General features: G+C 56.1%; 1 pseudogene; it reads left to right on the forward strand.

The window, feature by feature from the left end:
• Positions 1-8,038: 8,038 nt before the first annotated feature.
• Positions 8,039-8,703, forward strand: LOC134523153 (RING finger protein 222-like; annotated as a pseudogene).
• The last annotated feature ends 5,697 nt before the right edge of the window (positions 8,704-14,400 follow it).

The raw sequence follows: 14,400 nt of genomic DNA on the forward strand, positions 1-14,400 counted from the left end.
AAGAGCAAAGGTGCCCAGGAAGGCTGGTCATACTTCAAGCAGGTGCTCTTAGAAGCACAGGAGAAGGCCATCCTCATGTCCCGAAAGACGAGCCGACGGGGAAGAAGGCCAGCCTGGCTAAATAGAGAGCTTTGGCTGGACCTCAGGAAAAAAAGGAAGGCTTACATTCTCTGGAAAAGGGGCTTAGCAACTTATGAGGATTATCAAGATATAACAAAGCTATGCAGGGGGAAGATTAGAAGGGCCAAAGCTCAATCAGAACTCAGCTTGGCCACTGCAGTTAAAGACAACAAGAAGAGATTTTTCCAGTATATCAACAGAAAAAGGAAGACTAGGGAAAATATAGGTCCACTGATGAATGAGACGGGTGCCCTAGTGGTGGAAGACACAGAGAAGGCAGAGTTACTGAATGCCTTCTTTTCTTCGGTCTTCACTGATAAAGCCGTCCCTCACGCATCCCATACCCTGGAGGCAAGGGGGAAGGTCTGGAGAGAGGAAGATTTTCCCTTAGTTGAGGAGGACCGGGTCAGAGACCACTTGGCCAAGCTGGACATTCATAAATCCATGGGCCCTGACGGGATGCACCCGCGAGTGCTGAGAGAGCTGGCAGATGTTATCGCTAGACCGCTCTCCATTGTCTTTGCAAGGTCATGGGGAACAGGAGAGGTGCCTGAGGACTGGAGGAAGGCTGACATCACTCCAATCTTCAAAAAAGGCAACAAGGAGGACCCAGGGAACTACAGGCCGGTTAGTCTCACCTCTGTCCCTGGGAAGGTAATGGAGCGACTCATTCTGGAGGTCGTCTCCAAACACGTAGAGGAACAGGAAGTTATTGGAAGTGGTCAGCATGGATTTACCAAGGGCAAATCATGCCTGACCAATCTGATAGCTTTCTATGATGTTATAACGGGTTGGCTGGATGAGGGGAGAGCCATAGATGTCATCTACCTTGACCTTAGCAAGGCTTTTGACACTGTCTCCCATAACATCCTCATTAGGAAGCTGAGGAAGTATGGGCTAGACGAGGTGACAGTGAGGTGGATCGAGAGCTGGCTGAGTGACAGAACTCAGAGGGTTGTGATCAGCGGCACAGAGTCCAGTTGGAGGCCTGTAACCAGTGGTGTCCCTCAGGGGTCAATACTTGGTCCAATTTTGTTCAATATATTCATTAATGACCTAGATGAGGGGACAGAGTGTATCCTCAGCAAGTTTGCTGATGATACCAAGCTGGGAGGGGTGGCCGACACTCCAGAGGGCCGTGCTGCCATCCAGCGTGACCTGGACAGGCTGGAGAGCTAGGCAGAGAAGAACCAAATGAGGTTCAACAAAAGCAAGTGTAGGGTCCTGCACCTGGGAAGGAAGAATGCCAAGCACCAGTATATGTTAGGGGCGGACATGCTGGGAAGCAGCTCTGAGGAGAAGGACCTGGGGGTCCTGGTAGACAGCAAATTATCCATGAGCCAGCAGTGTGTCCTTGTCGCCAAGAAGGCCAATGGCATCCTGGGCTGCATAGGGAAGACTGTGGCCAGTAGGTCGAGGGAGGTCATTCTCCCCCTCTACTCTGCACTGGTGAGGCCACAACTGGAGTACTGTGTCCAGTTTTGGGCTCCCCAGTTCAAGAGGGACAGGGAACTACTGGAGCGAGTCCAGCGAAGGGCAACCAAGATGATTATGGGACTGGAGCACCTCCCTTATGAGGAAAGGCTGAAAGAGCTGGGACTCTTTAGCCTGGGGAAGAGAAGGTTGAGGGGGGACCTGATTAATGTTTACAAGTACCTAAAGGGTGGGTTTAAGGAGGAAGGAGCCAGGCTCTTTTCAATGGTTCCCAGTGACAGGACAAGGGGCAATGGGCACAAGCTGGAACATAGGAAGTTCCGATCAAATATGAGAAAAAACTTCTTTACGGTGAGGGTGACAGAGCACTGGAACAGGCTGCCCAGGGAGGTTGTGGAGTCCCCTTCTCTGGAGATTTTCAAGACCCGCCTGGATGCAGCCCTGAGGGATGTGCTTTAGGCAATCCTGCTCTAGCAGGGGAGTTGGACTAGATGATCTCTAGAGGTCCCTTCCAACTCTGAAGATTCCGTGATTCCGTGATTAAAGGCAGCAACCCCTCTGCAATCTCGGCCCTCCGGGAGACAGGGCTTGGAGGAAAAAGCCAAACTGCAACACAACCTGGCAGCCAAAACCACAGGGAACATCCCGTTTTGGTAAAAGCCCCCCAGTCCCTAACCCCGGCAGCCTTTTCTCCTGACGTTGCAGGGATTCTGTGCATTGTCCCCCAGAATAAGGCTCGAGGGAGCTGCCTGGTAAAAAGGCAGCCAGAGGGGATGGCGTAAAAGAGTCCGGCAATACCCGCTGCTGCAGGGGACGCGGGTGGTAAAACATCCCTGGAGTGGCATGGCTCATGGCACAGCAGGGACGGGTCACAGTGACCGCGGAGGGTCTCCAGCAGGTTTGTGTGCTTCCCCCGAGGGGCTGGTGTGGGCACCGGGGAGGGGGGGAGAAGCCATTTTGCCCCCACATCCAGGGGGTTTGTGCAGCCCTGGTCTTGCTCATCATCTGAGGCGCCTGCCTTGGGCTGCCCCCGGACTCACTGAGCTGACGCTGTGTTGGTGGAGGGGGGAAAGAAGCTGAAGGAGCCCCTGGAGAGTGCAGTTGCCCTCCCAGGTATGGGAAAACCCCATGCACCGTGGGGCTGTGTGGCTCGGCCTGGACTGGACGAGACAAATCGCCAAGTTTTGCTGTCAGAATAAGGCTCCAAGGGCTCACACCAGGCTCGGGGTCATTCCTGGGAGGGTTTGTTGGAGGCAGAGGCAGGTGGGTGCTGTGATGCCCAGGTACTGTGCAGGTGCCTTCGCAAAAGCGCAGCATCTGGTGGGAAAACAGGCATTGGAGAGGGGTTTGGGGATGTACCCCGTTGTTCCTTGGTGTCTGATAAGCATTGGTCATGTCAAATGACTGGATGTAAATTTCTGGTCATCAGGAGGATAAGCAGATCCCATCCATCCTGGTGGGGAAGAGGCAGCATCCCAGCTGGTGGGGACCACCAGCTCCAGACCTTGGCACCCCTGGAGAGGCAGGCCCAGGGCTTTTTCTTACGGTGCACCCGGGCCCGGGTCTTTTTTTTTTTTTTTTTTTTTTTTAGGGTGGCCACAGCAGATCCGAGAGCACCAGCTGCTGGGCACGGCAAAAAGCGCTGAGGAGAAAGCTGTCGGAAGAGCTTCTGCTAGGTGTTTTGGGCTGTCTTGGCTAAATCAGCAGCTTGATGGTGGGTCTGCATCCTGCCAGGTGCCTGACAGGCAGGATGGAGACATGCAGAAGGAAAGGACACTTATTTTCCCACTCTGAATTCAAGTAAAGCAAGTATGGGAAAAGATGGACCCCCTTAAAGGGCTTGGGTGCCTCCAAACTCATCCATCTTTTCCATCTATGTGAGTTTATTTTGACAGCACGGGAATGGATACAGCTAAGACAGGGGCCAGGACCCTTGGACCCTCCACCCCTTGGATTTACTTTTTCCCCTCTTCCCTTCACCTGGTTCCCACCAGTGCCAACTATTCACCATGTTTGAGCCGGGGCTGGGAAGTGGTGGGAGGAGAACGGGCTGAGCAGAAACTTGGAGAAAGCCTCAGATTTGCAGGTTGAGCCATCACTAAGGAAAAACCTGGGGGAGTTCGGGAGGACTGGCCGTGTCGTGGGAGGGATGGGGCAGGTCTCCCCAGGTGAGGGACGCTTCAGCCAGCCCATCCTTTCCAGCAGCCACCAGCCATGTGGATGGGTTGTGGCTGCATGGCAAAGCTCCGCGCGTGCATCTTGCCGTCAGGAATAAAGCCATGATTTTTCTCATCGGGATCCTCGCCCTCGTTGAGAGAAGGGATGGAGGACACGTCTCTGCTCATTGGAAATGTCCCTGCTTCATCTCTTATGATTTGGAGAAGTGCAGCATGGATTTGTTATGGAAATATCGAGACCTATAGTGAATATTTGCCTGGTACCAGGCTCACATATAGTTCGATCTTCTGGCTTTAAATGTGCTTTGAAAATAAGCACTTTCACGTAACTATATCTAATATTATTTTCCCTCCTCCCCACCTGGTCGGTGACAGTGGGAAGTTGGGGTGATGCTGTGGAAGACAAGGGCTGTCTGCAGCATCCTCTTGTCCTTGCAAAAGGCTGCAGAGCTCTGCCCAAAAGCCATCGCAGTTTTAGTGAAGGGACCCCCGGCCACCCCCGCCTGTAGGGAGGGCCGTGTCCTCTTCTGGGTCAGAATGTCCCTTGTTCCCTGGAAGCCACCAACCCCAGAGCAGAGAAGGTCTCAGCTGTGGTCCCTGGAGAGAAGCTGAGCCTGATGCTGCCTTCTTGCTTGGATAAAAGGATCCTGGAGACCTTGACCCTGCACTGGGTTTGAGGGGGCTGAAACACTGGCCGTGAGCTGCATTGCTTAAAGCCGGAGAAAAACACACAGGCAGCGTATAGGGACTTGCTTTGCTCCTGAAACTGGTTTCTTCTCCCTCAAGCACCAGCAGACTCAATCCTGTCATTCATAGTTCATAGCTCATGGTTTCCGACGGCGGGGAGCATTCAAAGTATGGGAAACAGGAATTTCCACCCCGCCTTGGTGCTGGCAGAGAGCAAACTGAAGCTGGGGAGATGCTCGGCTGCCCCAAATCTGCTCTCGCTGGCCCAGATCACTCATTCAGCAATGGAGATGTCGGTGGGTGCAACCCTGGCACCTCCAGCAGCTTCAAGGAGGGCCCAGGGAGGGGGATGGGGATGCCTACCCCAGGGGTGACTGTGCAACCTCAGCCCCGGCACGATCTGTCTGGAGAGGTTTCAGCCTCAATTTCTGGACCATCCCAAGAAAACTGGGATAACGAGTGGAGTGGCTTGGTCCCTGATCTTAAGCGGGGGGTGTGGAAGGTGTTGACATACTCCGGGTCTCCTTCCAGCGAGGGACAGGGCTTCACGGCTTGAGACATCCCCCCCGGGGCATGTCTCCCACCATGGGTGCTCTCTTTTGGCAGCTGCCCCAGTGCACGGGACGGCTCGGCGGGGCTGCACCTCCCCTGCTCCTTCCAGAAACCAGCCCCATGTTGTAACTGCTGCAACCGCTGCACCCACGAGCGACTGATACTGCTGCCCACGCCTGCAGCCCTGCCGCGACAGCCAGCCGCACGAAACCACCCCTCCTGCCCATAGAGGAACTCCAGGGCCCATCTCACTGGGGTTTGGGTGCCAGAGGTGCATCTCCTCTTCTGCCTGCCCCACGGATCCTGCAGAGCCCTGGGCATCTTCTTGGGGCTGGAGGACCACAGGGCTGGGAATGCTTGTGCGGAGCATCTCTCTGCCCCAAGGCAAGACTCCCCGCTATGTCAGGGTTCTCCGGAAGGCTTTCCATGGTGGAGACTCCAGGCCCTCCAGGCCATTGGGGCCCCTTGATGGTTCAAATCCAGGTCCCGTGGCTGCACTGCCACAGCCAGAGCTGGGGAAGGCGTGCAGGCGGGGCGCCTTGGGGTCACTGTGCCTGCTCTGGGAATCTCATCCTCACATCCCTGTGGAGCCGCTCAGCAAGCCTGAGTGTGGGCTGGCAGCCCCGTGGCCACTGGCCGGGCTGAGGGGTGGCAGGGGTGGCTGGAAAGAGTCGAGACTGTGGGAGGAGTGACCCACCCCGTGGCAGTTTTTTCAAGGCTTTGCAGGGGAGACACCTCTCAGCTTCTCGCCTGGGGGTCGAGGGAGGGATGGGCAGCACCCTGGGACACATGTAAGGCCACAGGGAACCTTCTCCATGTGTGTTTCCAGCCGGCACCTGGCCAAACAGTGACTCATGAGCCACCTGCGGCTGCTGAGATGGCCAAGCTCGGGCCTTCTGCCTGCCCTGAGCCCACAGGGCTCCTGCCGCTGCCTGGACTGCAGTTCCCAAAGATGCTGGAAACCCCCTCCAGGGCAGGTTCAAGGCAGCAGTGGCCCTCGAGCCTGCTGGAGTGTGTTTGCTGGGCTGTGTGCTGCCACACCGGTGCTTGGGTGAGCGTCTGATGGTGTAGGGCGGGGAGCGCAGGGCTGGAGTGAGGAGTGTTTGGGGGATGAGGAGGGGAGGGGGCGTAGGGATGAAGATGTGGCCAGGGCGAGGAACAGGGAGCTGTGGCGGCTGGAGGCAAGAATTGTTTGGCAGGAGCCCAGCCCTGGTGCAGGGTGCTGCCGGTCACCCTGCTCTGCAGCAACAGAGGGAATTTGGGCTCCCGACATCCCCTTTAGCGACTGTTTCATTGGGGTTTGAGCTCAGGGATGAGCCCGACTACAGGTGCCCATCACATGAGGGAAAGCAGGCAGGACCGTGCTGCCTGTCCCTGCCCTCCGACGCCTGACACTGGCTCCTCGCCCCCTCCCTGGCCAACCAGGCAAATATCAGGCCTTTAAAACGGGGAACGAGTTCCTCCGCATTCAGTCCCCGGGAGATGGCCCTGTCCCTGCTCCAGCTTCTGCGCAACGCGCCCGCATGACACGCGCAGCCAACACCTCCGTGTTAGTAGGTGTCCCAGTCCCCTCCCCAGCTGATGCTCGGTGCCGGGGCACGGCCAGCCCCGCTTCTGGGGACAGCAGTGGAGTGCATGGAGGGGCTCCTGCCCTGGTGCCCTGCAGCAGGTAAGGGGGCTTTGGGGGCACAGAGGAGCTGGTGCACAGGGTCAGGGTCTCCTTCTGCAGCACTTTGGGGGACCAGGTCCCTGATCCCTCTTAAAGCAGAGCAGGAGCCTGCATCTTTCTTCTCTTTGATTGGGAGGGGATGGTTTGTTGTGTTCTTGTGACCGTCCTGGCGCAGGGGATGGCTCCCAAGGAAGAGGAGGTCAGCCAAGGAGGGGATGGCAAAACCTCCAGAGACAGCTGTGAGGATGCCCATGGGCACAGTCATGCGTGAGAAAAGGGGTGCAGGTTGGGTCGGGTCTGACAATGCTGCAAGGTCTGGAAAAACCTGCAGGTTTTATGAAGCTCCAGTTTTAAGAGAAAGGAGCTGAGCTGAGCTGAGCATCCCTCCTCCCCTCTCCCCTCTCTCCTCTCCCCTTTCCCCTCTCCTCTCTTCCTCCGCCCTTCACCCATCTCCCGCTCCCTTCTCCCTTTTCCCCTCTCCTCTCTCCCTTCTTCCCGCTCCCCTCTCCCTTCCTTGAGCCGCCGCATGAATGCTCCCTGCCCTGGGAGACGCACGGCAGAGCTTCAGACCCAGCCCAGACGCGGGTCTGGGGATGCCAGCGGCCCCGCGCTCCCCCTGGCGCCCCAGGCTGGGGCAGGGGCCAGGCGGGATGGCTGGGCTCTGCCCTCCCTGCTCTGACTAAGAGGAGACGCCGGGCTCCGGGGCTTGCTGACCACACCATGCTCCGGCGTGAGGAGCACAGCCTGGAGATGGCTGTGGCCTGGCCACCAGCCTGGGACATCCTCCAGCAGCCTGGAAGGAGCCTGGCGTGGGTGCTCGCTGCCTGCCCCGGGTCCAGCACGCCCCCTCTCCATCCCCGGGGGGTCCTGTGCTCCCACCTGTCCCACTGCCCTGGCCTCCCCCTGCTCCCGCTGGCCCCTCTGTGTCCCCTGGGATGGGAGCATCTCCCTTTCCATGGCAGGTTTCTTTGTGGGATGGGAGTTCCCACCTCCCGTGCACCTGGAGCTGGCAGCAGTGCACGGAGGCACTCGTGACACAAGCTGAACCTGCTTTATCTGTACCACGTGCTGAGCACGTCCATCCAGGGGCTCGTGCATGTGATTTTGCAGCTGGGGATTGTTGCCCCCGCTGGCTCTGGAGTTGGGGTCCTCCCGTCATCTCTCTCTTGCCCCAAGGGCCACACTGAGAGGCGTAATGCTCCTGAAAATGCCCTGTCTTGTTGAGAGGATGCCTAGTAGCTGTCAACTGCATCTGTTAGGGGCAAGAGGGCAAAAGCAAGAGAGCAGGGAGGAGGAGGAGGAGAGATGAAGAGATGGATCATGCTTATCATTTCAACCTTATTAACCCATTGTGCCTCTTCCTCGCAGCTGGGGAGCGCCTGTGTCCGACAGAGCAGGGATGTCTGAGGCCTCGTCCAGCAAGGAGGGACCCCCGGCCGAGTGCCCCATGTGCTACGAGAAGTTCCACCCGCTGGAGGCCATGCACCGCCAGCTCAGCTGCGGGCACACCTTCTGCCACGACTGCCTGGTGAAGTGCTTGCTCTCCGCCAAGCTTGACGGCCAGGTCCAGAGCAGCATCATCTGCCCCATCTGCCGCTACATGATTTCCTCAGCAAGAAGGCGGCTCTATGGCCGCCCAAGGCAGGCACCAACCTCCGGGCCCTGGAGATGCCTCTGTCCCCTTCCTCCTTGTCCCATCTGACCAAATTGGAGGCCAGCAACACCTTGGTGGTGCCCAGCCATTTTGTGATGCTGGTGCAGAGCTTCGACCGGTGCTGCAGCACGGGGAACAGCCCCATGGACTCGCAGGGGGTCCCAGGAGAGCTGGCGCGGGAAGCCCACATCTTTGTCATCAGTGACCATGGGATGCCACTGGTGGGTGTGGACTGCAGCTCCCTGGGGAGGAGAAGCAGAACGGAATCACGAAGCTCGGTGTCATCCAGCTCGGCCCTGGGGGTGAAATGCTGCCAGTCACCCATCGCCCTTGCCGTCCAGCTCATCTTGACGGTGGCCATGCTGGCGGCTGTGCTCCCTCGGCTGCTGCTGGTGAAGAGGGACTCGTAGCAGGGATGGGATCAGCTCAGGTGCTGGAGGTGTCACTGATGCTGGGACAGAGCTAGGGCTGGGACCTCTCTCAAAAGATCCCATGAGAAAGTCCAGAAGCAGCTCCAGGTGAAGCTCTCTCTCATCTGGCCAGGCACTGAACGGACTTTCAGACCTTTCCGCAGATCTCCGGGTGCTCACAGTGTCGTCGCTGGCATTTTCTGCCTCTTTTGGTTAAAATGTGGCTGGTCAAACCCTGCTAGTGGGTTCCCCTAGTGTCTTAGCAGAGAGCATGGTTTCTCCTCCCGCACCCTGTTGAGGAGAAATAACTGGACTCCAGACGATCCAGTGTGAATCAACAGAAGCCGTAAATTAAGCACCGATCATCATCTTTTATACCCTGTGTTGTAGCCATACACGCGACTCGCTTATTTCTGATCAGCGAGTTACACTGTCCACGCGCTGTGCACGCAGTTCGTTCACACATCAGATTGGTTACAAGAATTCGCATAGTAAATTGCTTAGTCATTAGCACAACATGTTTTCTACCTTCTCAGTTCCCGTTTTTCCCATGTACTCATTCCATCTTCTACCACCTGTTTTGCCCTTAATCTAATCTCTCACAGCAGGGAGGCTGGCTCACATGGCCGTTTTCTCTCAGATACATTCCTACAATACCCCCTTTTTCTTCTTGGGCCAGCCAGACCTTATGCATGGCATTTTCTATCATGTCAGTCACTTTGCGGAGAACACACGAGGCTGCCATAATCAATAATAATATAACCAACAATAGCATGAGCCCTTGCTTTAGTAAATCTGATAACCATCCCGTTATACCCCACGAGCTTAACCAATTATCAAAACCGTTTTTGACCACTTTTAATTTGGACATGTTATCCTTCAGCTCCCGTAACTGCTTATGAATGGATGATGAGTGGTCGGAAGGGTTCATACAACACATACCTTCAAAACCTTCACATCCATGACCCTGAGCTAACAGCAAAAAATCAACAGCCGCTCGATTTTGCAACGTAGCATGCCGAATGCTATCAACATCAGTCAGCAAGCTAGATTTGGGTTGCCCATTGACGGTGCTGGGGGTTGTCCAGGCAAGGGATCAAGTTGCCCAGCAAAGGCACTAGGATGCACGCAGTCTGCACTGACTTGCCCAGGGGTGGCACTGGGTTGCCCACTGAGGACCGTGAGTTCATAGGATCATAGAACGTCTCAAGTCGAGAAAGACCCATGAGGATCATCGAGTCCATCTCCCTGCTCCTTGCAGGACTACGGAAAACAAAATTATATGACTAAGCCACTCAACAGTTGCCCAAAAGCTGCACCTGGTTGCCCAGGGGCTGCAAAACCTGCCCATGGAGGGCAGTAGGTTGTCCAGGGCAGGATCTAGGATGCCATGTGAGGGTATTTTCTTGCCCAGGGCTGGCCCCGGGTTGCCCATCCACAGCAATGCATTGCCCAACAGCTGCATCGGGTTGCCAGAGCGGCTGCAGGGAGTTGCCCGCGTAGAACCCGGTTACTGAGCACCCTGCGCCAGCGGCAACGCTGCCCTGGTTCTGTGACACAGAGGGCACTGGGGATGCTGCAGTGTCTGGCAGTGCTGCCACCCAACCTGACAGCACAGCACTGAGTAGCAGCCCCCCCCCGCACACCCCCAAGCCTCTGCAGGGTGAGTATGTCCCTGAACTGGGAGGGAAAAAAACAGGTCATTCTCCTAATCCCCCTCCATATCTCTTCTGTCCTCTAAATGTACCCGGATGAGGTAGTCGGGGGCTCCTATCGTTGTGTCTGTGTTCAGGGTTGGCACAAAGTGTCGCCCTGGGATGGCTTATCCCAAGGGGGATGCAGGGGCATTTATTTCAGCTGGAAATGCAGGGAAAAGTAGCCCTGGGCCGTTCCCAAGGGGTTTTCCCTCCCTTTCCTAAACGTGTGTCTGTCAGTGTCTGAAAGGGCAGAGTTTTTTTGTGGGGGTGGGAGCCAGGGAAGCTGCCTCCCACCCTCCCAAGGCTGTTTCTCAGGTATAAAGCGGCACGGAGCTAGGGAAAGCGCCGTCATTTATCCCTAGGCGGGAGAAAAGTGCTGAAGGGTGCGGTTTGTGGGAAGCGGCACACACGGTGGTTTCTGTTGGACCTGAGCGCAGACATTTCGTCCTCGGTTCTGCCAAACTGCCTCGGAGGGTCGTGTTTGCGAAAGCTTCTTTTTCTGCTAAATTTGAGGGTGTGAGTTTCCCGCTGCCTGTCGCACAGCCACTCCCATCAGGGATCTTGCTGTAGCACACCTGTGTCCTCATCTTCCCCTGGGGCTCCGAGCCAGGCTGGGAGCAGTGGGGACGGGACGGTGTTAGGGGAAGGACACGTCAGGCTGGCTACAACAGCCGTATTGAGGGACTTATTCCTGCCCGTGGGTGACACTTGTAACCTCACAAGAGCTTCGTACCGAGCACCACGTACCCCTCCGGAGTGTTTGTCCTCAGATGAGGTGTGTTTGGTGGCCCCCTGCCTTATCTTGCTGATAACCATCGATTGACAGCCTCAAGCTGGAGAGGACAATATGCAATTCTTGGTAGCAAAATCTTCATGTGTGGCCATTCCTCCTAGGGCTACTGCAAGGCTGGTGTTTCCCAAGCGCTCTGAAAAGACTGTGGGCCATCTCCTTCCCACGCACACTGATCTTACACCAGGTGAGCCATCGACACCTTTCCTCCTTTGCAAGGCAAGAGGCGGCCCCTCTTTTGAGGCTGAAATAGGGGTGTGGGGGGGTCAAATTTGGATATAGTCCTGCAAAGCTCAGCTCCCCTGCAGGCTCCTCACTCCAGCATTTAAGGCAAGGGAAGATAGAGGGGGTGAGGATGGAGTCCCTCACCCACCCACAAACGGCGCTGGGCCGGTAGCAGATGTGTGTCCAAAAGGGACGCAGCTCTCGGGGCTGGGAATGGAACTTTTACAGAGAAAATGACCTCTGGAGTATCAGAAGATCAGCAGATACGCCAGCCAAAAGAAACAAAGGAACAGCAGAGAAGGAGCAACTCCAGTTTGACTGGATTGACAGATTTAAGGAAAAGGAAGGCACGGTATCTGTCATTCTCCTTACGGCCGTGATTTGTTTTTCTCCGCATTCCAAGACCTGATGCTAGATACTAACAACCAAGTCAAACGCTTTTATATACAAATGTTTGGGATGCTGTCAGGAGGGATTTGTTTTCAAGGGGTTTAGGCCTGTTCAGGCGCTGTGAGGGCGCTCTGTGCGTCGCTGTTTGTGTTTGCAGTTGCGGGTGTTGCTGTAAGAAGTAAGGCAAGTGCAGGAGGTTGCTGAGGTTGTCCTCTCTCTCCTCCTCTGTGCAGGACACGGACGGGACACACGAATAGCAGCGGTGGAGCATGGAGTCTGTCGGCTCTCCCTTACCAGCAAAGTTCGCCCATCCCAGAGCCATACCCACCAGGTTTCTCCCTGCCATCCACACCATGGCGTCAAGCTATAAGAACCGATTTCCTTACCGCCCCTTGCCTCAGAGCTACAGCCTCCCCTGGATGCCCAGCACCTACTACAAAACGGCTGCCAGCAAACCAACTTTGGCTGCCTTTTCCAAGAGTTCCCAGGGGATAACCGCCGGCGAGAAGCTTCCATCTGTTTCCACCAGAACCACCGTCTTCACCCGCTACACCCCTGAAGACTGGTACAAGTCCAACGTGACCAATTACAGGGAGTCGGAGACCTCCCAGAAGAACGTGGAGCGCCTGAGAGCCGATACCTCCCGCATCATTGACCACAAATACCAGCAGACCAAGAAAACGCAAGCAGAAAGCACCAAAAACCTGGGAGTGCGCGCCAATGACATCGCGTTTTGGAAATCGGAGCTCTGCCACGAGCTAGATGAGGTGATCGGGGAGACCAACGCGCTCACAGAGGTGAAGACCAGGCTGGAGAGAGCCTTGGCCGAGGCGGACGCCCCTCTCCGGGTAAGCACCCGTCCCGGCGCGCTGCAAGCTGTAGCCTACTGCTGAAACATCTGCAGCCCTTCAAACGTCTCATTAAGTTTCACTGCAGCTCCGGAATGTCTAGAAAGCTTTTATTAAGAGGCCATTAGTTAAGTTTGTAGTAAACAAACCCCCCTTGCCATCTGCTGGATCCCCTATCAGCACAGGCTGAGCACCTCAGAGCTGCGTTTGCTTAACTCAATATTTTTAGAAGTGGTACATCCAAAATCCCGGTTTGGGAGACAAAAGCCCGTGTCTTACCACGAGGCTCTGGCGAGGTGGGCGTCAAGGCTGACACAGATCCCCCATTTCAGCTGTGGCTGCACCAGGGACACGTCTGCTCCCTCATGATGGTTTAATGCTGATGTTGCAGCTCGCCTGCTCCTTGTCAGCTAAACCAGCTGCCCCGGGCCACTTTTTTCCCCCTCTTGTCATCTCCGTGCCCACCTAGAATTTCTTTTCTCACATTACTGGAGATGGGGACGGTCCCCATAGAGAGCCCTGCCCCTGCAGCCAGCGGTGATGGCGTGTCCCCAACAGGTCGCTCAGGAGTGCTTACTTCACCGGGAGAAGAGGATGGGCATCGACCTGGTCCACGACAACGTGGAGGAACAGCTCGTAACAGTAAGTTGGGCAACTCAGATCATGCGTTGAAGCTATTTTTACCGGATTTCAAAGTTATGGGATTTGGAGCACTGATCACCTGCCTCCAGCAGCCGGAGCTTCACAAAGGCAATGGCTTTGTGCTGAAGTCAAGTGAGCTGAGAGCAACACACTTCCTCCGGTGGAGCTGAATGTGTCTCAGAAATTCAGCCTGGGCATTTACACCGAAGACAAGGCCAAAGCCCAGATCACGTAAGGAGGAGCTCCTTCTCTCATGTCATAGGGCTGATGTGCATTTGTGGTCACAGCAGAAGCCCAGCAGAACCCCAGCAGATGTGAACCCCGAGAAGAAGCCCATCTATCCCCACACCCCGCAGGCGTAAAGCCCATGGAGGCTCCATGGCATGCGGGCGGTGATGCTCGTGGGAGGACAGAGCTGCGCGGGGGGCCGGGAGCTGCTGTGGGGAGTGGAACGGGGAGGAAGCCATTCCACCCGTACATCCCCACCGATGGCTGCTGTTTGCATGTTGAAGGTCCAACCGGGCGGCCCAGCACAACCTGGAGAAGGATATGGCCAACAAGCAGGTGGCCCACTGGATCGACGACAGGTGCCACCACCTGATGAACACCTCCCACGGCATGAGTTACTACCGAGGGGTGGAGCAGGTCGATGCCACGTGAGTGCACGCTGGCGGTCCCCAGCAGCAAGCTGTCCCCGGGATACGCGGTGCCTCTCCCTGGCAGGGAGCTGCTTGTCCCCAACCCAGATCCATCCCGCCTGGAGACACCTCCCTCAGAGCGGTCATTTCTCTCCGCTCCCCGGAAAGGGAGCACAACCCTCTGCTGACAGTTGGATGCCAAACATCCAGAGGGTGAAAGCCAGTCCCACCCCATTAAACATTCTACCAGGGGTTGAGAGATCAGCCTGCCAATTAATTCAGCGCAGCACCTCTGCTGAAACAGCTCACTAAGTTTATGCATATTTTCAAAGATGTGTCTTAGATGATGCTAGGCGATGTTTCTACTTTTCAAGGACTCTTTTCAGCTTCCCATAGAAGTGAGGAGGAGCATAGGCAGAACAAGGGAAAGGCCAACGGAATATTCCGTACCATAGATGCCATGCTCA

Source organism: Chroicocephalus ridibundus, chromosome 14 (assembly GCF_963924245.1).
Source record: "Chroicocephalus ridibundus chromosome 14, bChrRid1.1, whole genome shotgun sequence".
Taxonomy (NCBI): domain Eukaryota; kingdom Metazoa; phylum Chordata; class Aves; order Charadriiformes; family Laridae; genus Chroicocephalus; species Chroicocephalus ridibundus.